The sequence below is a fragment of the Triticum aestivum genome, chromosome 3D (genome assembly GCF_018294505.1).
Source record: "Triticum aestivum cultivar Chinese Spring chromosome 3D, IWGSC CS RefSeq v2.1, whole genome shotgun sequence".
Classification (NCBI taxonomy): Eukaryota; Viridiplantae; Streptophyta; class Magnoliopsida; order Poales; family Poaceae; genus Triticum; species Triticum aestivum.
In genome coordinates, this window is record NC_057802.1 from 363,161,704 (window position 1) to 363,186,344 (window position 24,641).

A 24,641-nucleotide genomic window follows, 5' to 3' on the forward strand; every position below is an offset into this window, starting at 1 on the left:
TCATTATGATGAAGTCGGCATCCTTTCTGGAGGGTCTTCGTCGCACTTACGGAAGAATAAAGGGGGAGCATTCCTGGAGAACGGACCTCGGCAAGGTTGACTATCTGGTAGATAACATTGGGGAAGGAGGCGGAAAGTAACTCTCGAATTGAAACCTCTGAAAATGTCGAGAGCAAAGTAAGGAGGTATTATGGGAAGTTTCGAGCTGGCAGGCAATCGTTCGTTGCCTGAAACAGAGTGTGAAAGGGGTTCAGAGCAACGGAATTAAGTATTGTGTTTAATACCAGAACTGCGGATCACACGGAAGGTGGCTCGTGAATTACATATGAAGCCAAGCGTGAGGAATGTCTTTGGAAACAGGGTGTACAGGAGAGTCAGGTTTCGATCCTGTCCAACTATGGGTTATGGGCCCACCATGTGGGTTAAAAGTAGGAAGGGCGATGACGTCTTGCATGATCATGTAAGCAAGGCATGTCAGAGGTTAGCCTGTCAGTTATATGTCAGTAACAACATTGGTACCAAGGGCGAGGGACAAAGAGAACCATTTTCCTGCTCATTGAAACGAGGCAGACCAATAGGCAAAGTTCTCGTCCATCGGTGGTTACCGGAATGTCATCAACAATAGTAACAGGGTCTTACTGACAGAGTTGTACACCGAGGTGTTTGCACAAGCAGGGAATTATTACTGCTTATATCATATAGATCATAGGAAGGGTTTAAACAAACCAATGGAAAGGGAAAAATGTTTATCAGATTTAGTCAGAACAATGGAAAGAAAAATGTGTTTAAACACATAATTCAAGGGTATATCCTTCCCAAGGACAAGCATAGCATGATATCCATGACAGGATATAACATAGAAAACCATTTAGGTAATGGGAGAGAATTTTCATGGCATTACCCCATACAACAGTGTTAGGATAGTTAAGAAAGAAACATTTAGCATTGGGCTTCAAATGTTCTTGTTCAAAATCGGAGTACCACAGACATGCTTCGAGATAGCATTGACATGGTTTTCAAGCAAAGGTCGGATTTTGGATACACAAAGGATCAATCAGGAACAACTTATAGAATAAGTCTTACAATTTCCTCATGAAAGAATGGATAACCTTGCTGAAAAGGAAAACTATAACAATGGGTCCTCCGGCCCGGTGCGCTAGGCATGACATCACCTTACTGGGCTATACAAAGTCCAATGTTATGGCTTTTGGAAAATGCCCCAACCATCATATCTGACCTAGATTCAGTTCTGATTGGTGTCAGGATACCTCAGACTCATGATGCCTGAGAAGGAAGGGGTGCAACACAATTTGACGAGATGGAGTTGCAAGATTCTTGGGAAATGAACTATGGAAGCAAGTTCCGAATCATGAGTTTATCATTTAACCACGGAGAGGACAAGGAGGTGGCTGATGAACTCAGCGACAATTCATTGAGATTTTCAAAAGATGGATTTCCACACTTATGTGAACAAGGAGATAAAATTTGTCAAATCAAATGATGTAATGAGGTATGCTTGAGGAAAACATACACAGTTAAACATTGGTTGAAAGGTGCACCCAAAATATGGGCTTAGGTAGAATGATCAATGTTAGAATGGTGATTCGATAACCAATGGTCTAAGGATGAAATATCGACCATTAACTTCAAAGCAATAGGGTTGCTAGAAGTTTTGAAGTCGCACATCATAGTTCAATTGTTGGTTTTCCTGTTAGAAACAACACGGGGACCAAGAAGAATGGTGATGACGAGAAGCATCACTTTATCAAGAATTCTTAAGAGGTGGTGAAATTCTCACAACATCATTGACATAAAAGGTAGTAATAATTCAAGGTAGATCATAATACATGCTAGATAGAAAGTTGCATCCATATCATGTACACGTTTGTGATGAAAGAAAGGTATGGATGTTGTTGATCGTAACTCAAATTACCAAGGGACGAAGATAACACTAATCATCATGAATTCGTTTGATATCTTGGAAGGAGTCAAAATGTTGATGATGATCACGACAAATTTTGTCGAGAGGCTCCACGAAGAAGCAACCGAATAGCGACTGCATCGAGCAAAGGACTGATGCAACGAAAGGTCATTGGAACCACAGATATGACACAAACTCGGAATCAAGTTTGTTGTTCGAGGTAAAACGATAAGACAATGAAGATCTATGTAAGCTTAGCTCATCGCCAAAAGTGGTGCTCCGGGAATAAGGACCAGGTAGCACAGTTAACATCAACACGATACTGATATAGCCAATTAGGCTAGAAATGATGTGACCGAGTACAAACTCGTAAGTAAAGAAGATTACTAATAGTTGTTTAATCGCGATGCGGACTCGATTCAGTTATCGATGTCTTTGAGTATTCAATAACTCAGAGCTCGTGAAAAAATTGGAATCAGTGAGAATGTCGTACTTGATGAAGAACTCATAAGAAGTTACGCAGTTCCGTGTTAATCTCGAGATACCGGGGGGTAATACTCGTCGACAGATCAAAGTAGAGGTTGGACTGGGGTATTGCTCTGCAGAAGGCAAGTACTATAACTTGTCCGACAAATAGAATCAAAGGAGAACAATCATGGTCGGAACCACGATTGCAAAAGACCAAATCCCAGATATAAGATGAACTTATACCAAGGGAATAATTAATTTAAGAGAAGCTTCCATGATAAGATCTACATCGTCTCCATGGGCATGAACACAAAGTTGAAGGTCGACTCCCACTTCTCCAATGCATGACCTTTCATTCACTTCTCGTCCTCAAAGAAGTTGTATGGTAGAAAACTATCTGGTAAAACACCAGAAGGGTATGACTTGTGAAAACATTCGGGTAAATATAGTTTTTAGGGAAGGTATAGGTTCAACCCATCGAGGCATCTTAAAAATATACCTCAAGCTTCAAGAGTAAAATATCACCAACTCGAAAGTAGAGAATGGTTGGCCAAGAGAATAGGATTTACCACTGGCATTATGTATCAGGGAAAGAACTTCCAAAGTGATTGAATATGAAGGACTTTGTCAAATAAAATCCAACAAAGGACCCGATGGTCCTCAAGGGATCTGATGTGAGCATCGGTACTCAACCAGAGGAAGAAAGAATGTAAGGAGATCAGATTATAGAAACAACTGATTGATTGAAAGCTCAAAAATCAAAGGAATTATGATTTCCAAATCAAGGGATCAGAAGCAAACGCTCTGATTAAGGAAGGACAAGATGAGTAAGCTTAGGGGTACATTCGACGACAACTTGATTGGTCGAGGACCAGCTCATGTCCAAAATGACGTCTGAGCCGGAAGGATGAATCCTAGGATCCGATTGAGGATTGCAAGCATTCGCAACATATCGAATCAAGTGACTCGAAATGATAGTGACAAAGGATGTCAACGGAGATTACTAGAAGTATGGAATTAACCATAATGTAGGAAGGCAAGGAATTCAAGAGCAATGGGCTGCTGAGGATTTCCAGAAAATCGAATGGTATTTCGAGGACTTTTATGAAACACATGGACAACTAGGGATGAGCGGATACCCGGCAAGTGCTAGGAATTATCCGTAGGGGTATTTATGTAGCAAGGAACTGCAAGGCGGTAGGCACAAAGTATTCTCGAAACAATAGAGAGAATTTCGGGGTATCTTGTAATAACAAGATCAACGGGGAATGATTGTATGAATGGCAAGTGTACGTGGTTATCCATATGGGTTTATCGATGGAAGTGATTTGCAAAAGCGATGGCACATAGTCTCGAGAGCACATCGTAGAGTATCTTCGGAATCTTCTAGTGCAGCAGGCGGTCATTGGTAACAAGGGGCTCTCCGGATGAAATTGATAACGAGATCCTAATGTTGGATTTAGCAAAATTCATTTATCCCGAATTGAAGAGATATCAGAGTCCCAGAGTATAGACGAGGAGTAAAAGATCCTAATACCACCCAATATTGACGTGGGCCCGTAAGGCACACAACCTTGTTAGTAAAAGTTTAGCAATGTCTAGACTCGACTTCGGCCAAGGAGTGTGGAAGGGGGATTCCTACAGGCAGTCGGCTCTGATACCAACTTGTGACGCCCCCGATTCAATAGTACACTAATCATGCACGCAAACGTGTACGATCAAGATCTGGGACTCACAGGAAGATATCACAACACAACTCTAAAAACATAAATAAGTCATACAAGCATCATAATACAAGCCAGGGGCCTCGAGGGCTCGAATACAAGTGCTCGATTATAGACGAGTCAGCGGAAGCAACAATATCTGAGTACAGACATAAGTAAACAAGTTTGCCTTAAGAAGGCTAGCACAAACTGGGATACAGATCGAAAGAGGCGCATGCCTCCTGCCTGGGATCCTCCTAAACTACTCCTGGTTGTCGTCAGCGGCCTGCACGTAGTAGTAGGAACCTCCGGTGTAGTAGGGGTCATCGTCGACGGTGGCGTCTGGCTCCTGGGCTCCAACATCTGGTTCCGACAACCAGGTAGAATGGAAAGGGGGAAAAGAGGGAGAAAAGCAACCGTGAGTACTCATCCAAAGTACTCGCAAGCAAGGATCTACACTACATATGCATGGGTATCTCTGTAAAGGGGCAATATCGGTGGACTGAAGTGCAGAATGCCAGAATAAGAGGGGGATAGCTAGTCCTGTCGAAGACTACGCTTCTGGCAGCCTCCATCTTGCAGCATGTAGAAGAGAGTAGATGGTAAGTCCACCAAGTAGCATCCTATAGCATAATCCTACCCGGCAATCCCCTCCTCGTCGCCCTGTTAGAGAGCGATCACCAGGTTGTATCTGGCACTTGGAAGGGTGTGTTTTATTAAGTATCCTGTTCTAGTTGTCATAAGGTCAAGGTACAACTCCGGGTCGCCTATTACCGTGGACACGGCTATTCGAATAGATCAACTTCCCTGCAGGGGTGCACCACATTACCCGACACGCTCGATCCCCTTTGGCCGGACACACTTTCCTGGGTCATGCCCGGCCTTGGAAGATCAACACGTCGTAGCCTACCTAGGCACAACAAAGAGGTCAGCACGCTGGTCTAAATCCTATGGTGTAGGGGTCTGGGCCCATCGCCCATTGCACACCTGCATGTTGCGAGGGCGGCCGGAAGTAGACCTAGCCGCCTTAATACAAGCGCAGGCTTACGGTCCAATCCGGCGCGCGCCGCTCAGTCGCTGACGTCACGAAGGCTTCGGCTGATACCACGACGCCGGTTGCCCGTATCTTGTCCCACGTGGCGGTTAGTGCGTATAAGGTCAGTGACCCAACTCAGATCAAATACCAAGATCTCGTTAAGCGTGTTATTATGAAGTAACCACGGACGCCGACCAGGGCCAGGCCCACATCTCTCCTAGGTGGTCTCAACCTGCCCTGTCGCTCCGCCACAAATTAACAGTCGAGGGCTGTCGAGAACTCAGGCCCACCACTACCAGGATGGAGCCACCTGTCCTTTCAGCCCCCACATCGGAATCACATGCGGGTACTCAACGAGCCGACCCGACTTTAGTCACCACTTGTATAGTATGTATGTATATATGTATATACCCGTGATCACCCCCTGAGTGATCACGACCCGATAGTATAGCATGGCAGACGGACAAGAATGTAGGGCCACTGACGGATACTAGCATCCTATACTAAGCATTTAGGATTGCAGGTAAGGGTAACAACTGTAGCAACAATGACAGGCTATGCAGCAGAATAGGATTAACCGAAAGCAGTAACATGCTACACTACTCTAATGCAAGCAGTAGAGAGAAGGAATAGGCGATTTCTGGTGATCAAGGGGGGCTTGCCTGGTTGCTCTGGCAAGAAGGAGGGGTCGTCGTTGATGTAGTCGAACACGGGGGTATCGGCTGCGGTCTCGAGGTCTACTGGAAAGAAGTAATGGAGGGGGAACACAAATAAATAATAGAGCAATCAAAGCAACACAAAGCATAACATGGCAATACGCGGTGCTAGGGTGACCTAACGCAGGGATAGGTGATACCGGCAAAGGGGGAAAACATCCGGGAAACTATTCTCGGTGTTCCGCGTTTTCGGACAGACGGACCGGAGGGGGGAAAGTTCCATGTTCCCTATATTAGGGACGTGTGGCTGACAAACGGACCACATATTCGGATTCATCTCATCGTTCTGAGCAACTTTCATGTACAAAGTATTTTCATCCGAGCTACGGATTATTTTATATTAATTTTCAAAGGTTTATTCAATTTATGGATTTATTTATATTCCAAATTTAATCATTAAATACTTTTGCCACATAGTGCAGTGCCAGCCACAATGTATGACGGGTGGGGTCAGGGTTAAAGTCAATAGTACAGTCAGCAGTTTACTAGGTCAACGTTGACTGGTCAAACTGGCTGGTGGGACCCCACTGTCATAGAGACAGGATAAATTAATAGTTTTATTAATTTAACAGATTAAGTGGGGGGGCACATGTCATTGACTTATACATTTTTAAACAGGCTTTATTAGCTTAATTAGTTAATTAGGTTAACTAAGTTTCACTTTTTCTTTAATGTTTTCTGGGGCGTGGGGCCCCCTAGTCAGTGGCTCTGGGGGAGCCATAGCGGGCGCGGGCGTCGGGCATTGCCCGAACAGAGGTGCACCCGACCGGGCCCTGTGGGGCGGTAGGGGAGCTCCGGCGAGGGGGCTACGGCGCGCGGCGAGGTCGAGGGCACCGACGGGGCGAACGGATCCGTGGCGGGCGAAGCAGAGGGGGCGTGGGCGCGGCCAGGGGGCTGTGCAAAGCAGCAGTAGGGGGGTTCGCGGGCGAGCGGTGCAGGCGGTAGCGGTCGACGCGACCGCGTCAGGTGTGCGGCGTAGTGAGCAGGGGATGGAGCAGCAGCAGTAGCAGACGGCCGCAGCGGCGAGTGGCGGGCGCGGTGAGCGGGGACGAGGGTACAGGGGGTGGCGACACTCGGGGATCCAGGGGCGCGGGCTCTTGCGCCGGGGCGCGTGCAAGGGTGCGCGTGGGCACTGGCCAGCGCGGGCAGGGGGAGGTGAGTGCAGGGGGCTGCAGGGGCACGAGGCCTACGACGGTGGAGGCGTAGTGAGCGCGGGGGGCAGAGAGGGGGAGGCGTGCTCACAAGGTTGCCGGTCGGGGAGGGCAGCGGGCTCGGGGTGGTCCAGTGAGGCAGATCGACGATGGGGGCGAGGTGGCGGCGACGGCGAACGGTGTTGGCGTCCGAGCGTGGGGGCGATACGGGGAGGTGACGGTGACGAGGTCCTCGGGCGGCGACGTGGTGACGGCAGGCGAGGCCGATGGCGTGCGGCGAAGGAGCGGTGGGACGGGGCAGTCCGGTGATAGCAGGGCGGCGTCGGTTGGGCGCCGACGTCGGGCTCGGGGGCGACGTGATCGGGGCCGCGTGCTTTGCTGCACCCTCAATCCAGATCGCGCGGGGGGAGTGGGGATCGTGGGGAGTGGGGGTGTTAGGTTAGGGTTTCTGGTGACTGGGGGGTTAATAGGTGCGGCTGGGCCGGCCTGGTTGGCCCAGCGGCTAGCTGGGCCGAGGCCTAGTGGGGGGGGGGGGTCCTCCTCTTTTTCTTTTGCTTTGTTTTATTTCTTTTCTTTATATTTATTCTTTCATGTTTTATTTTAGTTACATTTATTTTAGTTCTAGTAAAATATACACTTAGCATATAAATTAGTATTTCAACTTAGTCCATGCTCACAAAAAGTCTAATTCCCAAATAACTTAGTTTGACATTTTATTAATTATAAAAGGCATTTAATTAATGGTTTTGCTATTGTTGAAATCCTTATAGTTCAATTAAGCATTTTATAAAAGCTTGGTTTCTCCATCATAATTACTTACGATTTATTTGACACAACCCGAACATTTTACTTTTAATTTTTGAAAACTTTTCTTGTTTGCCTTTCATTTGAATTTGAATCGGTTTTGAACTAACATGAGATTAACAACAGTAACCGAATTGATCTGGCATTCATTAACAGTGGTTTACTATAGCTTAATTATCCGGGCGTCACAATAACTAAATTAAATTCAAGCACTCACAAAATGGATAACATTTATAGAGGTTAAACACTATGATCGTTAAAACTTAAAATACTATGAATACCTTCGTTGTGGCGATCTTCTTGTAACCAGAACTAGCCATTTCTTCATACTTGCGGTTGGAAACATTTGGTCCTAGTTGAACCACCTAAATAAAAATATAAAAAATTGTCAAGAACATAGCCAAAAGCTGCAACGGTAGCAAGACATTATGAATCATGAGGGGAAACGTTTGAGAATATTTTTTAACAAGAATTGATGTAAAAATTTGCATACTGAGTGATTAATTTTCATACTGAGTTATAACCATTTGTAAACTACAAGAGATCAAATAATAAGGAATCCATTTTTTATTACTATTATAATTGTCAGAAAGAATTTATCAAAGAAATTGCATGAATAAGCATCACTGATTGCTGGAATGATTAATTAACAATATTGCATAACCAGAAAATTGCATTTAAATGTTCACATTCTATATTAAAAGAAATGCAGAAATGAGCTTGCATCATATATACAGGAAGTTAGATCATTGCTGGAAAATAAATAAAAGGTTCCATGATAACCATGCAAAACTTGCGGACATTATCTATGAAAATCATTGATACTGTATGAAAAATGCACAAGTTCTAAACTAATAGTTGAGCAGTCAGTTCAACAAGGAGCAAGAAAACTCGATCGACACCTCATCAACCTTCTTTGGCAGGAGACTTGCCCGTGTTGTAAGCATGACGAGTCTAATTTTAAAAAGTAATGAACAATTCAGAAAAATCAATCAACTTAGAAATCCAACAAAATAAAATTGTACATTAAACAAGAAACATGCATATATAATTTCAATTGTGCATGACCTTCAAAGAGAAAATGCACACAGTTGGTGGAGTTCAAAAATTATACATTATCCAACACAAAGTTGCACACAGAAATCTAATATGCAAAATAAATGATGTAGAACTATCACACTAACATAGATTTTGACAAAGGGTATGCCCATCCAAATGGGAATAAAGAGTCTATGAATGTCATATCAGGGTTCATTGAATATTCCACAGAAAGTTGCACGCCGTACTTAGGAGAGGGAAGAAAATTACATAAAACATACTGGAATTCACATCTACTCTGCAGATGAAAAAATGTAAAACTTGCACAGTAGCACTAACTGCAACAATTAAAATCGACCAAAATTTATAAATAAATGCGTTGAATGTTCAGAACTAAAATGTTATCAACATCATAGTGACAAAACAAAAAAGAAAATACCTTCTTCTTGGAGCGATCACCACCACCAGCAGGATCCATCTAACAAAAAAGAGGGCAGACATTTAAAGTGCAGTTGAAGGTTCAGTCAGAACTAAAATGTTATCAAAGGATGACAAGAAAAAGGGAAATGCCTTCTTCTTGGAACCATCACCAGCACTAGCAAGATCCATCTAACAAAAAGAATGGCAGACATTTAGAATGCTAGACAATGAGCAACAGTTATTTAAAAAAAAGACTGAAAATGGGAGATCCAACTTCATACCTTGTGCCTACTCCAACCCAGTACCTTCTATGAGTGTTTCTGTAAACAAGAAAGAAACAGAGAGAGATGGAAGTCAATAAAACAAAAATAAGAACAGAAGCTTGAAAGCAAGAACAGAGAGATATTAGAAAGACAAACTTTCAAACACACAACTCTCACCAGAACTAGAAAGAACAAGAAGAAAAGGCCGGGACGCATATTGAGGAGGAGAACTAGAAAATGAGTAACATATAGGGATGGGGAGGAGGGTAAACGGCGGAGATGCAGAGAAATTACAAGCGGCAGAGGTAGTGGGGGTAGTGGCCTCTCTGGTAGTCGGTTCCTTGGTATAAGTGGTGTGTAGTGGGGGTTAGTGGGTCCAGAGTAGTGGGGACTAGTGGGGTTAGTTGGATAACTCGCATCAAACACATGTCCACTCAGAAAACAGGTGGCAACAAATAGAGGGAACAAAAAATATAGGGAACAAAGAATGAACCCACGCCGGAAAACAGAACTGATTTTTGAGAAGAGAAAACGATTAGATGATCCAGAAAATTGTTTTAAGTCATCAAAATTGTATCTCCAACTACAATAGTAAGCAAACTTATATAAAAGTGTTTTAAATTAAGTCAAAAAATGCAGACACTATTACTCATAAGAAAATCAAGTATAAAAAAAGGAGAAAAAATAACACACATAATCGAATAAAAATGTTACAAAATTGTGGAAAACAAAAGACTTAATGTAGGATCATATCATTGTTGTCCTTGTTTGATCTATATGGAAATCAAACAACGCAACATGATCCAGAAGAAACTAAAATGGAAAATTGTATAGCATAACAGGATGTTATACAAAAATATTAAAGAGACCAGAAAGAAAAAGATTTATATTCTAATACGTCTGAAAGTATACAAACATCACATGGACTTTCAAAAAAAGTAAACAAAAAAGCCGTAATATCTCAAAACATTTCATCATCACAGTATACATGAGGAATCATTTACAAAAATGTCGTAACGCTTCGCGCACATATCATTCCAATCATTTCTAAAAGACCTATTACGCATGAACTAGCTACTGAGATTTTGAAATTGTCTTCATTCCATGTTTGAATCAACTCCATCCTTGGAAAAGTTATCTTGTTGGTGAAAATGCTTCAATGGCTACATTCTGAAGCTGCAACAAAGCAAAATGTCAAAAAAAAGGTCGGTTGTAAAATTTGACAAAAATATATGGATGGCACAAGTAATCAATTAGATGGCACATGTAATCAATAAAATATGATGAAAAAAATAAATAGTTCAAAAAATGGATGAATGTTGTTAAATGAATTAGATGGCATCCTTACTCATGAGGACTATCGAAATTCAAGAACAAGGTTCTTCTGGTCAGTCAAAGTGTTGAGGTCGGTGAACATCATCTCATTCGCCAGCCTGACTCTAATGTTTGGATATCTTCATCCTTAATGATGTCATGCATTTGGACCCTAGGCTTTCAGTGTTTCAAATATAACGTTGTATGAATACCACAGTCAACACTGCAGTGAAATCAACAGCAAAACAAAATTAAGCATCAAAAGTGGCAAAAATTTACTACGCTTGCACTTCATCAAAAGTTTCTGAATGTACACATGTAAGAAAAATCCTTGACATTGCAGTGAATGAATTGGATTGAACAAGAACAAATGAATATACAAAAAGCCATAGAATGGCCTAAGAATATATGAGTGCAAAAAGCTAATTCCTGATACCTAAAACATACAATTAGAATTAGCACTCTTACCATACTTAAAATGCATATGCTATGCAACAGCGAAAAGTTTTCATAGTAGGATATTTGACATAGTGCATTATAGGTACTAGGGCCTCAACTGAAAATGCACACGTATAACTATCAGTAAAAAAAATAAACCTAATTCCTATAATCAGAAAAACCTACAATTAGAACTTGCATCCTCATCATTCTAAACTGCATGGTACATACATTTTACAGAAAACAGAATTGTTAACGCAAAACAAATAAAGAAAGAACTTACGCATTTGATTGTTTAGGCACATCAATAAAATGTCTAGACCAATTTCTCCAATTAAGGTTCCGTGAGCTCCCATACATGTTCCAAACCCTTTTGAAATTTGTATCTGCAAATTTACAACAAACTAAATTACCAGAATGCGTATGCACAACGAGAACATCATGGAAAATGGAAAAAACTAAATATATAAGAGGAAAAAGCTCTAGTTTATAGAATTACCAAAATGCTCAAAACATGCTTGTGGTAATCACTCTTGTCATCGAATTCTGAATCTAGTATGACAAACATTTCATGCTGAAACAATACAACAAATCGAACCAATGCTTAACTTGATTGCAGGTATATAAAGTTGGAAAGTGCACCTGCAAAAACATTAAAAATAGTAAGCAATCAATGCATGAAAAAATGTGGAAAAATAAATGTGAATGAAGAATGTTTACTTCATTGCATGAGTAGATTGGTCTTGCACCATTTGCCAACTGAAAGCATCTCTGGACCATACTGGACTTTTGATCATACAACTCTTGAGTATTATATGAGTCCATGTTCATAAGATGCTCCTGTTAAATAAGAAGATGTACAAAAGCTCAAACTGAAGTACATAAAATCAAGGAGACATGGAGAAACATAGAGGAGAATCAAAAATGTACTCACAGAACTGAGGTGGAAAAAATGATGAACTTTAGAATCCTTTGGCTTGTTGTCCAAAGACAATTTACGACACCAAGCATTTATAGTATACGTGTCAACTAGGCCCTCATTTGCGAAAGAAGTACCAAAAGACAAAAACATCACTATGACCTTGCCATAATCAATACATGGTTTGCTACAACCAAAAAGATAAAAAAGAAAAATAAGGTATAAGATAACGAAAGGACATTAATTTATGAAACATAAAAAATGAATGCATAAGGAATGAAAAAGTGGACTTACTATTTGAAGTTCTCATCAAGAGACAAAGTGACAATAACATCATGCAATTGAATCATTTTGGTGGTGACAGGATATTTTGATGATTTTTCATTTACATAAGGAGATGCATTGGATTTGCTGGGATGTACAATCCTTTTTGGTCCATATATGTTCGCCTCTCTTCCAGATTTACTAGCAGAATGATTGTTAATTTTTTTGATTATAAACTCCATCAGAATTAGCAAGCAAGTTGTTATCCATATCAGATTTCTTAACTTCATATAAGATCTCAACTTCAGGAGAGTTTGCGGGGCTATCGCGATAACCAGGAGGATCTAAATCAATCTGACAAGATAAAAAGAAATACGAGGAAACATTACTAAACTAAAAAATATGAAAAAGAAAACTCCGAACACATTACTCAGACGAACAGATTACAGAAAGTGGGAATGAACATCTAACCTTAGTGACATGAACTGGAGGTTGAGATGTTTCACCTAGAAATTCATTGCGGTTAGCAGATTTTGGGTGTGTCCATGATCTTGAAGTGTCATCGGATTTCTGGAAAGATCCAAATTACACAAGAAAACAGTAAGGCAGCTAAAGTAGAAAGAAAAATGGATAGTTGCTAAAAAATTAATCCTGCGTGAAGCAGTTTAGAAGTATGCCCGAGTAAGAATATTGTTTGAAGGACTTGACACAGGTGTAAAAGGCAACGTCTGCATTTGAATGGGAGTTCGATGTTACAAAATAAAAAGAGTATTACATAAGGAAAATGAACAATTTTAGTTTACATAAGGTGAAAAGCATAAAGTATACACAAAAACCTTGCATGAAACATTTAATAAACTTGCAATACAATACAGAAAATAAGCATAATTTTGAACAAATAATGAACTTGCAATAATTTATATGGAGAAGTTGCAAAAAAAAAATAGAACAGAGCTGCAAAGAATAATCACCTCGTCACACTGCTGAAAATGACGTTGGCTAGATGACGTAGATTGGTCACGAACTGATTTTTGAGAGGAGATGGAAATACATACACCTTCAGACAAAAAATTCACGACAATGTAAACATGCAGAAAGGACTCGTAAAAGAAAAGAAACTTGAAACAGCGATACATTCAAAAAATAAAGAGAAAAAGAGTAATACCATTCGTGCTGGTTTTCAACCTCAGTTTCTCAGGAAAAAATGACTTCTTCCTAACACTCATAATATTATTCAATGAGGTCTGGGTAGAAGTGACTTTTGAATTGGCTGGAACTTGTGCCTTTGTACCGACCAGATGTTTGAAACTAATGCTTTTTCCCTTGTCAATAGATTCACTAGTAAGGGGAGGCTTAGGCGGAATGAGTTTTCTCATAAGCTCTGGAACAGACCCAAGTTGCTTCTCCACATTGCTGAAGTCAAGCTTTCTTCCTTCCTCCTGCATTCAATTATGAACAGGTCATTTGGATGAGAATGAAAGAAACAAATGATCAACATTAACAAAACACTCAAAAAAATTCAATTCATCAAAATAGAGTGAATTTAAAGAAAGAAAATAAAAACTTACAATAGAAACTTGATTTAGACGTGCATGCCTTTGTAATTTCCAGGGTTTAGGGTAAGGATTGGTGACGAATATGTCATCTTCATCAAGTGGTGATTGAGCCCTCCTCTTCATACCTGAACCTGAAGCTAAGAAATTAAATGGTGATTTTCAAGGTATTCACTTGTTCTCATGGACAAACATAATGAAAATAAAGCGTGAGAAACACGAACCTGCAGTATCATGGAAATCCACATTTGCATTACAGGCATTTGGAGAGTGTTGGGTGAAAGGTGATGCATTAGTATTGGGAGCATCGACATTAGAAACTGAGGTCATTTCAGATTCAAAAATGAGAATACAAATCAAAGAAAAGAAAGAAAAAGAAGTTAAAACATTAATACAGAAATAGATAAATAAAAATGAAATACAGTACCATAGGTTTTCACTGCTGAGTTATCAGAGTTACTCGTATCATGTCTAGAATATGTATCAAAATCATTTTCCTCTTGATCTGTTCCACTAGCAAGAACAATACAATTCAACGAGTCAAGCAGCATATTTTGAGCTCCTTTGATAGACTTGTCATCAGCCGTTTCACGAAAAAGCCTAGCTAATAGAGATAATTGATCTTTCACCTACATAAATTTGGGCAAAAAAAAGTCATGCAAAAAGCTAAGTTCATGTTCAAAAGATGACAAAATATAAAGTCACAACTAATTTGGAGAAAAACATTAAAAGAAAAGAGTAGTACCGAGCTTGGAAGTAAGCCACCGACAGTCTTGTTAAGAGCTAATCTGAATTTGATAGACTCGTGACTGGAGTCTTGATGTACAGCACAACAACCAACACAACCCATTGAATAAATAGTTTGACAAATATTCTTCACCTAATACATTATTTTCAAATAACATCAGAATGCAAGGAGAAACAAGCAGTGACAGTACTTAAAAGTAAACACATCAAAAACAAATTAAACAACAGATTAGCAAAATACAAACACTTACATGACGAAGGCCATATTCTCTTGGGGCTTTGCAATCCATATTAGCAAACTCTTTCACTAATGAATTTTTCCACGCTTTCACCCTAGGTAGTCCAGGTGGGCACTCGACGTAAACCAAAGTCGAGGAAATCTAAGTAGTAACACTGTCAAGAGAAAAAACCATCATTAGACAAACAAAACATTTAAAGAAATCTTCATGAATATATAAAACTTCAAATTTGAAAAAACATATAATCTGCTAAGAAAAAGAAAAAACAGTACATTAGACTCACACAAAGGCCATATATGCAACCACCCAATGTAGTGAATCCATCTTCTTTGCCAGGATTTTTTGGTTCTTTCTGAAACTTCCTTATGTATGCCATTTACCAATCATAGTGCCTAGCTTCCATGGGATCAATGAGAATTCCTAGGTATTTCATGCTTGGGTAGATATTTGAATTAGGACACGGAACGGTTGCAAAGGCAACTAGAAGGAAACACCTCATGAATTCATTTCAAGATATATCAGGCTTAAGCATTTCACGGCCAAACCACTTGATGGATGGCAATGTAGGTTCACCAACAATGTTTAGGAAAGCAGATTTTGTCATATCACTGTCAAATAGACCTTTCCTGCCACCTAATGGAAGACCAAACATCATATGAAATGATTCTATGCTCATTGGAATGACCTTGTCATCAAGAACGATATCTCCAGTTGGAGGATACACTCTCCCAGCCCCCCACTATGCAAAACCTCTAGGAACAGAGCTGCATTCAAAATCTAGCAGGAAATCAAAACCGTACTCTCTAAAAACATCATCTCTTCCTGGGGGCATTTTCTTTAGGAGGTCAGTAAAGTAATCAAGGTTGCATCTGCTAGTTGCTTTCTTTGGTGGGAGTGGGGCATGCTGAAAAAATAAACAAAACTGTGAAAACACTATAATGCATATTCAAAAAGATGTTGAGAATAAAGTGCAAAAAGTTAAAACTGTGGTAAAAAATAATGATATAAGAGGCACACTAATGCATATTCAAGAGATTGCTCAAACAAAACAGCAAAAGGGAAAACTCTGCATACATGATAGCAGAGTTAACATGATAGCAGAGTTAACATGATGAAAACACTATAATGCACATTCAAAAAGATGCTGAGAAGAAACTACCGAAAGTTAAAACTATGATAAAAATCATGATATTAGAGGGGCACTAATGCATATTCAAGAGATTGCTGAACACAAACAGCAAAAGGGAAAACTGTGCATACATTATAGCAGAGTTAGCATGATAGCACAGTTAACATGTTGTAAAAACTATAATGCATATTCAAAAAAGATTGCTGAGACAGATGCTACAGTAATCATGGCAAACAAAAAATATGGCACAAAATAAAAGTCCTATTAATAAATGTAATAATACATGGCAAATCATGCATACTAAGCATTTTGAAAACAACCTCCATATAATTGGCATTCATCAAAGACAAATGTTTGTAAAGTTATAACAGATTGTCAGACTTAGAGAAAATTAGAGTTTGGTAGTAAAACAGTTTCATAGTGCATACTTAGAGACAACAAAGGTATATGCTACAACAACTATTCATGGCAACAAAAAGCATGTCAAGCATACATTCTACATCGGCAAAAGCATCATATCCGTAGGAGGGTGCAGGTGTATTAATAAGCACAGTTATTCAGTTATGAAAATAAAAAAACATGCATACTCATAAATCTAAACTTGCACACACATTACACGAGCAGAAAAGAAAAAACTAGCATTTATTGATACATTGCATACGCAAAATTGTAAATGTGCACACATTCTACAACAGCAAAAATATCCAAATTAACATACGAAAATATGCAGGTAGTGTTCATATACTGAGTTTCACTTAAAATAGTGTGTTTTCATCAAGGACCATACTATTTAAATTACTTGCATTTTCATCATACTAAACTTGCATTCATTTTACAAACAGGAAAAAAAGATTCAGACTATCGTATAAGATACACTGGATTGTAGGTATAATTTAAGAACTTGCATCCTCATCACGATAAAAAATGGAGACACTTTTATAAGAGGGGCACTAATGTATATTCAGGAGACGCTGAGACAAACAGCAAAAGGGAAAAACTAAAAACTAACAATTTGCTTTGGACATCACTATGTAGACATAATATAAGAGAGGTAGAATGCACTTACACAAGTATTCTTAGAAGATTGAGCATTCCCATTAGAAGAGTAAAACTGCGATCATTCATAAAAGATTAGATTGTTAAAAAATCTGAAGACAAAAATATAATACAAAGTAACAGAAAATATAATTACCAGATTCCGGAGATTATTAAGAAAATTTTCTACATCAAACTACGGATCTCCACCACCAACCTGCAAAACACCATAGAATTTGAAAAACTTCAGAACACTGAATTTTACTACTATTAAGATAAAGAATACACTGAAACTAAGCAAACTAGATAAATTATAAACAGAAAATAGTACATCAAGGAGTTGAGTCCGTCGATCTTCATATTGCGTTTGAGAGACAATTGTTCTATCTAACTCATCACAGTAGAGCTTCACTATCTTCCAAATCATTAGTATCACTGGCCATTGACTGAGAACAAAAAAACAAATCAAAAATTAGATTAGACATGATATGATGTAGCAGCATGCTGCAAACAATTATAGAATTGACTGAACTTAAATCACTACTGCAATCATTAGCACCAACACTTAACAAATGGTATTGTTTATGAACAGTAATAATCCTACACAAGTGTAGTCAACAAGCACATAAATGCATAAAACTAGTTTCAATCAAATATATTCATTAGCATACATGAAAAAACGTCGCACGCTATGAGAATAAACATTGAAATCAGGTCTTGATACCCTGACCATAATTTAAATGGATAACAATTATTAGTTGAATAACTCTCTAGTCTGAAAAAACACTGCCTGAATGTCTTCCACCCCTGTAAATAGATCTCAATATGCAGACAGTAACAGTGCAGGGGAAAATAAGGCATGGATCATAAATCAGGTGCTGCACAGAACACATTCATTGGCCTCAACCCATGAAACTAAATAAACTAGCAGATAATATGCATGAATTATATAAAATTCATGACAAAACGACACTAAATCGCCTCCCCTCATACAAAATCACGGCTCTACACAGGGCACGTACAGGACTCAAGCAACAAGTTCGAAAGGGCGCTGGGGGGCTCAGAACAGCTGCATTCCAAGCCTAAACTATCTAAAATTTGGAAGCTACTGGTTGGAAACTATGGATTTCAAGCTGAATTCCATGAAAAGCAACTAAATTATCAGGTACGAGATCTCATAGCAGACTGCACTAAGGCCAGGAACTGAAATAAAATAAAAAACATGACCAATTGAGCATCTAAACACCAGCGCGATTCCAGAGCACCTGTGCGAACCAACCTACACACCTTAATCTATGAGATCACGCAAGAAATTTTGCACGCATCAGGTCAAAAAACCTAGGGTTTCGAGAAAGGGATTCGCAAATTAAACGCAAGGGAGAAAGCTGAACGGGGAGAACAAACCTGAGATAGAGGCAGAACAATGGGCGCTCTCAGATGGTGCAAGCACAACACCAATTTGCCGGAGCACGAGCGCCGCGACGGTGGCCTCGTCGCCGGAGAGGAGGGAGAGGAGAACCCTCTCGAGAAGACGAGCGCCCATGCAGAAAGCGAATAGGCTGGTGATTTTGAAATAACTGTGACGTCGGCAGTCACGTAAGGGCACCGGTCGTGCGGACACAGAAAGGTAAAAAGAGTTAAAACAAGAAAAACACCAATCTCAAAGCAACGAACGAACGGCCTGCTTTGAAAACTAATGCAAACGGGACTGTAGGTGCTTCAGAAAAACTGAATATCTCAATTCACATATTAAATTAGAGAAAAATGAAAATTAAGAAATTTTGAAGCATTAGTTCATTCTGCAAAACACTTTCAAAACACTTTTAAAAACTTGTTAGAAGATGAAACACTCAACACATTTAACTTTACAAAAAATAATTAATAAACCAATAAAGATGTATAAAATAAATTTAGGGAGACTAGATCATAAAACTCAACATCACAGCAAGAGAAAACAAAAGGTATAAAAATATAAATTCAGGGCGACAATAAAATCACAAGGCGTGTGATCCACAAGAAATTATATCAACCGGATTAAAGTAGATCGGCAGGAAAAAATTCATTTCTCAGATAAAAAGCAAAAAATCAAACAATTCTAGGGTGACTTTCAATCAACATTTGATATGATCTATAACGGAAAAGATCAATCAAAGAAATTGTTGAGCACCCAAAAAATGAAGTCAAATAGAAACTTGCAAAACACCTAAAAAGATATAACATGAATTCAAAAATCAAGACCGAAAGAAAATAGAGCAAACACACACAAACATTAATAGCATGGAACATTCATATAGTCTGATAAAGTCTTTGAAATCTAAGACATAGTTCAGGCAGTAGTAAGATAACAAGACTTTCCTTCAGTCCTCGACTTAACTAACCATAACTTACAGTCATGATTTGATAGTGCCAAAAGATAAGACAAGTCCAACACATAAACCCACTACAACTAACAAACTGCTACCTATGAAACTGGACCCAAACTAACATCTCTCATTGCTTGCATCTACACTAGTCGCTGGAAGACAATCAAAACTGAACGATCATAAGACGACTTGTTGAAAGTGATAAGCACAACATTGTCTTTTGCGAAAGAAGTTGCTGAGATTAATTCACTGAAACTGGTCTTCTCAATGACCATCCTCCCATGTTGCTTGCATAGGTTGAAAGATGATGGCATGATAACATGCGTATCCCCCAGGAAAGCTTCTAGAGACACTTTAGCGCTGATTGGCATATCAACAAAACTCCTCAAGCTAGAGACAACGACCTTTGGAATTTTCTGTAATGATAAAGTATGGATCAAAAATTCATAACCCAGAAAAACTTTCTCAAGACTAAACTTCTGTGAACAAATCATTAAGCACAACAAATCTAAACAATAAAGAAAATAGAATGAAGCAGTAAAGTACAAAAGTTACCATGATAAACTTCACAGTGTTTGTGACAGTCATGACATGGACGAACGGAACACAGCGCAAGAAGTTTGAAGTCTGGAAAAGTGAACGTACAAACGAGCGATTGTTGTGATAGTTGAACTCCAAGCCACGGGGCATGACAGCAGAGCAAACTAGCTCATACTTTGCATCACTGAGGTTTTCAAAAGCTACAAAAAACAAAAGAGATAACCCGAATGAGTTAACATCTATGACAACAATGCAATTAAAAAGCAAAAGAAATGAAAATGATAAAATAACACATATAAATAATCAGAAACTCACCAACAGAAGGTAAAGGAAGAATACTTTCACCATCACGAAAAGTCTCTACTTTCAGATCAAAGTATGAGTGGTCCAAAGTAAAGACCACACGATCTCCGGCCGGAAGAGCATAGTCGTTGCTCAACTCAAACCAAGCACTGCCATAAAACTTTGAATAGTTGCCTCGATGCTTAAAGTCTGAAGCATAAGACCTACTCTCATAAGTGAGAATAGCAGGCTCAGTCCTCTTGTGGTTGAAAGTTTGTGCAACATTCCTGTGCTCCTTGATATAAATAGCTAAGAAACCCCTCCCATTGCATGGGATGCACTGGAAAAAATGAAACAAACAAACACAAAGTAAATATCGCATGAAAAGAAAATTGCACATCCATCATACTAAAAATGCAGACATTTTACAACAGCAAAGGCTCATATTAATCTTGTTGAAATCGTAATTGAGGGTTTACGGGAAGTAGATAAAAACACAAATTGAACTGCATAGACTTGAATCGTCACAAAACTAGTCTTGCAGACGAATTATAAGAGAAAACTTCATATAAATAAAACAACCAAAATATTGATACCGTAATTTAGTGTTCACTCGAGGTATTTTCATTGATTTCAACAAAAAGAAGCGATTTAACCTCCATGGATTATAGGAGGTAGATACATGGAGGTATCTAACTGCATTCACAACTATAAGTCCACCAAAACAGAACTAGAAAAATTGCACATTCATTACAGTAAAATTGCACACATTTTACAACATCGACTACTGATATTAACCTTGTTGTTTATTGTAATTTAGAGTTTACTGAGATAGATGTGTTGGTTAATTTATAAGGCATTTAAACTACATAAAAGCTAACTCAATTGACAATTACTACACCAAAATAACTGATCCATAAAATTCAAATTTGAATTGAAACTAGTATCTACATAAATACTACACTTGCACACATTAGCATGAACATCGACTTCAACAAAAAGGGATTACGTGAACTACACAGTACCTCAATTACCTAGTAAAAAAATAAAACTTCAAGCTCATACAAGGGAAGAACAAAAATAAATAATGAAAAGTGATAAGATTAATACAACTCACCATCCTCCTAAAGCAACACTCATCGAGGACAACATCGAAAACTTCAGGGACTTCATTGGTTGGCACAAATGGAAAGCATGGAGCACTAGGACAACGACAAACAGGGCAAACCATGCTATGAAAAATGGTTATTCTACATGGATAACTTAAAAATGAAAAATCTGGAATTAACAAGCTCCCTATAAAATGATTAAATCTAAGCAAATTGCCTCTCTAAAGCAACTAGACTTGCATAAACTCTTGATATATCAATTGGGAGGCATACGTAAAATAAAAGTTGATAACTGAAAAAATAAGAACAATCGAAAGAGTTAGAAAAAAACAACTAGCACACCATCATTAAAAATTTACTGAAATTCAAAATGCTGCAACTGAAAACTTGCATGTTCGTGATAATAAAGTTGCAGACATCACACAACAGGAAAGAATTCTGGTAGGCTCAATGATAAACCTAATACCTATATTAAAAACAATAAAACTTGCATACTCATGATACTAAAGTTGCACACCTTTCACAACAGCAAAAGATTCATATCAAGCTTGGTCATTACATATCCTAGAAATTCTTAGGGCCAGATAGATTGATATGTACAAAAGGTATTTCAACCTACATGAAATCTTTCAATATAACACTGAATTCACAATTATAAAAATACTATCATGGGTTCATCAAAAAATCACCTATAAATCCTAGTACCTAAAATTCAAATACTGCAAATTAAAAAAGTTGCAGATTGATGAGACTGAATCTTGCACGCATTACATGACAGGAAGATTTACAATAGCATTGATGAAAATATAATTACAATGATAAGAACAACACAAATCAACCTAAATTAAAATGGACAAATAGCTCACAATATAAATACTATCGCAGTACAAAGTTTTAAATTTGCGTCTACACCAAACTAAACTTGCACACCTTTTACAATAGCAAGGTACATTCTTATCTACATGAAAGATTTCATCTATATGAATTACAGAGTACCTAACTCAATTCGCAGTAGAAACTATAATATCTTGTATTCATCAATATCAATTCACAAAAAAATTGCATACTCATGATACTAAAGTTGGACACATTTCACAAAAGCAAAGATTTATATTAATCTTCGTGATATTAATCTTAGTGAACTACAGAAATATAACACTGAATTCTCAATTATAAAAATATTATCATGGGTTCATCAAAAAATCAACTATAATCCTAGTACCTAAAAAATCAAATACTGCGAATTAAAAAAGTTGCACATTGATGATACTGAATCTTGCACGCATTAGACGACTGGAAGATTTACAGTAGCATTAATGAAAATATAATTACAATGATAAGAAGAAAACAAATCAACCTAAATTAAAATGCACAGTAGCTCACAATATAAAATATTGTCACAGTACAGTTATAAATTTGCATCTACACCAAACTAAACTTGCACACCTTTTAGAACATCAAGATACATTCTTATCTACATGAAAAATTTCAACCTATGTGAATTACAGAGTACCTAACTCAATTCGCAAATAGAAACTATAATAGCTTGGATTCATCAATATCAATTCATAAAAAAAACTTGCATACTCATAAAACTAGAGTTGCACACATTTTACAAAAGCAAAGATTCATATTAATCTTAGTGATATCAAGTATAATCCTAGTACCTAAAAGCTAATTCCTAAAATTTAAATACTGAAACTAAAAAATTGCACATTCATGATACTGAAACTTGCGCGCATTACACAACATCACGATTTATATATTAGCATTGATGATAATATATTTACAATGATATGAAGAAAAGAAAACATCCTATTTGAAAAATGCACAATACCACTTGCATTCACAACTTATATGAACTTCATTATACCTTACAGTAAAATTAAAAAATTGCATATACATCAAACTAAACTTGTGCATATTAACAACAGTAAGATACATTTCACACCTACAAAAGGATGACAGAGTACCTTGTCAGATTTCGGGTTCCGGCAAAACCCTCAAGGTTCGAACACTGGGGTGCGCACGAAGATCCCCCCCTACCAAATCGCGCCCTGATACGTCCATTTTGCATCATGCTTCTATATCGATATTTATTGCGTTATGGGCTGTTATTACACATTATGTCACAATACTTATGCCTATTCTCTCTTATTTTACAAGGTTTACATAAGGAGGGAGAATGTCGGCAGCTGGAATTCTGGGCTGGAAAAGGAGCAAATATTAGAGACCTATTCTGCACAACTCCAAAAGTCCTGAAACTCCACGAAAGTTATTTATGGAAATAATAAAAAAGATTGAGCGGAAGGAATACCAGAGGGGGCCCACACCCTGGCCACGAGGGTGGGGGGCGCGCCCCCTGCCTCGTGGGCCCCCTGTTGGCCCTCCGGTGCCCATCTTCTGCTATATGAAGGTTTTGACTCCTGTATCACGCAAATATCCTCTATTTTCATTTCAAGCTGTTTTTTTTGTCAGGGTTGTCAAGGCCAGGCATCATGTCGTCCACCTCCTCCAACAATGGTGACAACGATGCTTTGCTAATGAAGATAGAGCTGAAGAGGGAAGAACCCATGGAGATCAACAAGGATGAAGGGATTAAGAAGGCCACGGAGGACCAAGTTCCGGCAACAGAAGACATCCTTCAACTTGATCACAATCTTCTTACCCCAACTGAGATCAAAGCTTTCAAGATGATTGAGTTAGCTCGCATACAAAACAAGTATCTCACACGTGAAAATATTTTTATGAAGGAGCGTATCATCGCACTCAAGGGCATTATCCGCAAGTTGAAGGACCTCTTACGCTCGATGTGCGACTATCCATCATCACCTCCACCTTCTTCACCAGCAAAGTAGATATAATCATATGGGTATGGGCACTCCCCTTGGCAACTTCCAAGCTTGGGGGAGGTTTCCCGGTATCGTATCACCACCACATCTCCTATCTTTACCGTTTTTCTTAGTTCGATCCTTTTTAGTAATATCTTGATCTAGTAGAATAAAGTTTTAGTATGATCTAGTTTTGAGTTTTGCTTTATGATCCCTCTATGTAATCGAGTCCGTGAGCTATATAATAAAGATTAGTGTTGAGTCGAGGGCTTGATTATTTTGCTATGATCTTGAGTGAATAAAAGAAAAGAGAAAAAGAATAAAAAGAAATAAAAAGAGATCATATTGATCTTATGAA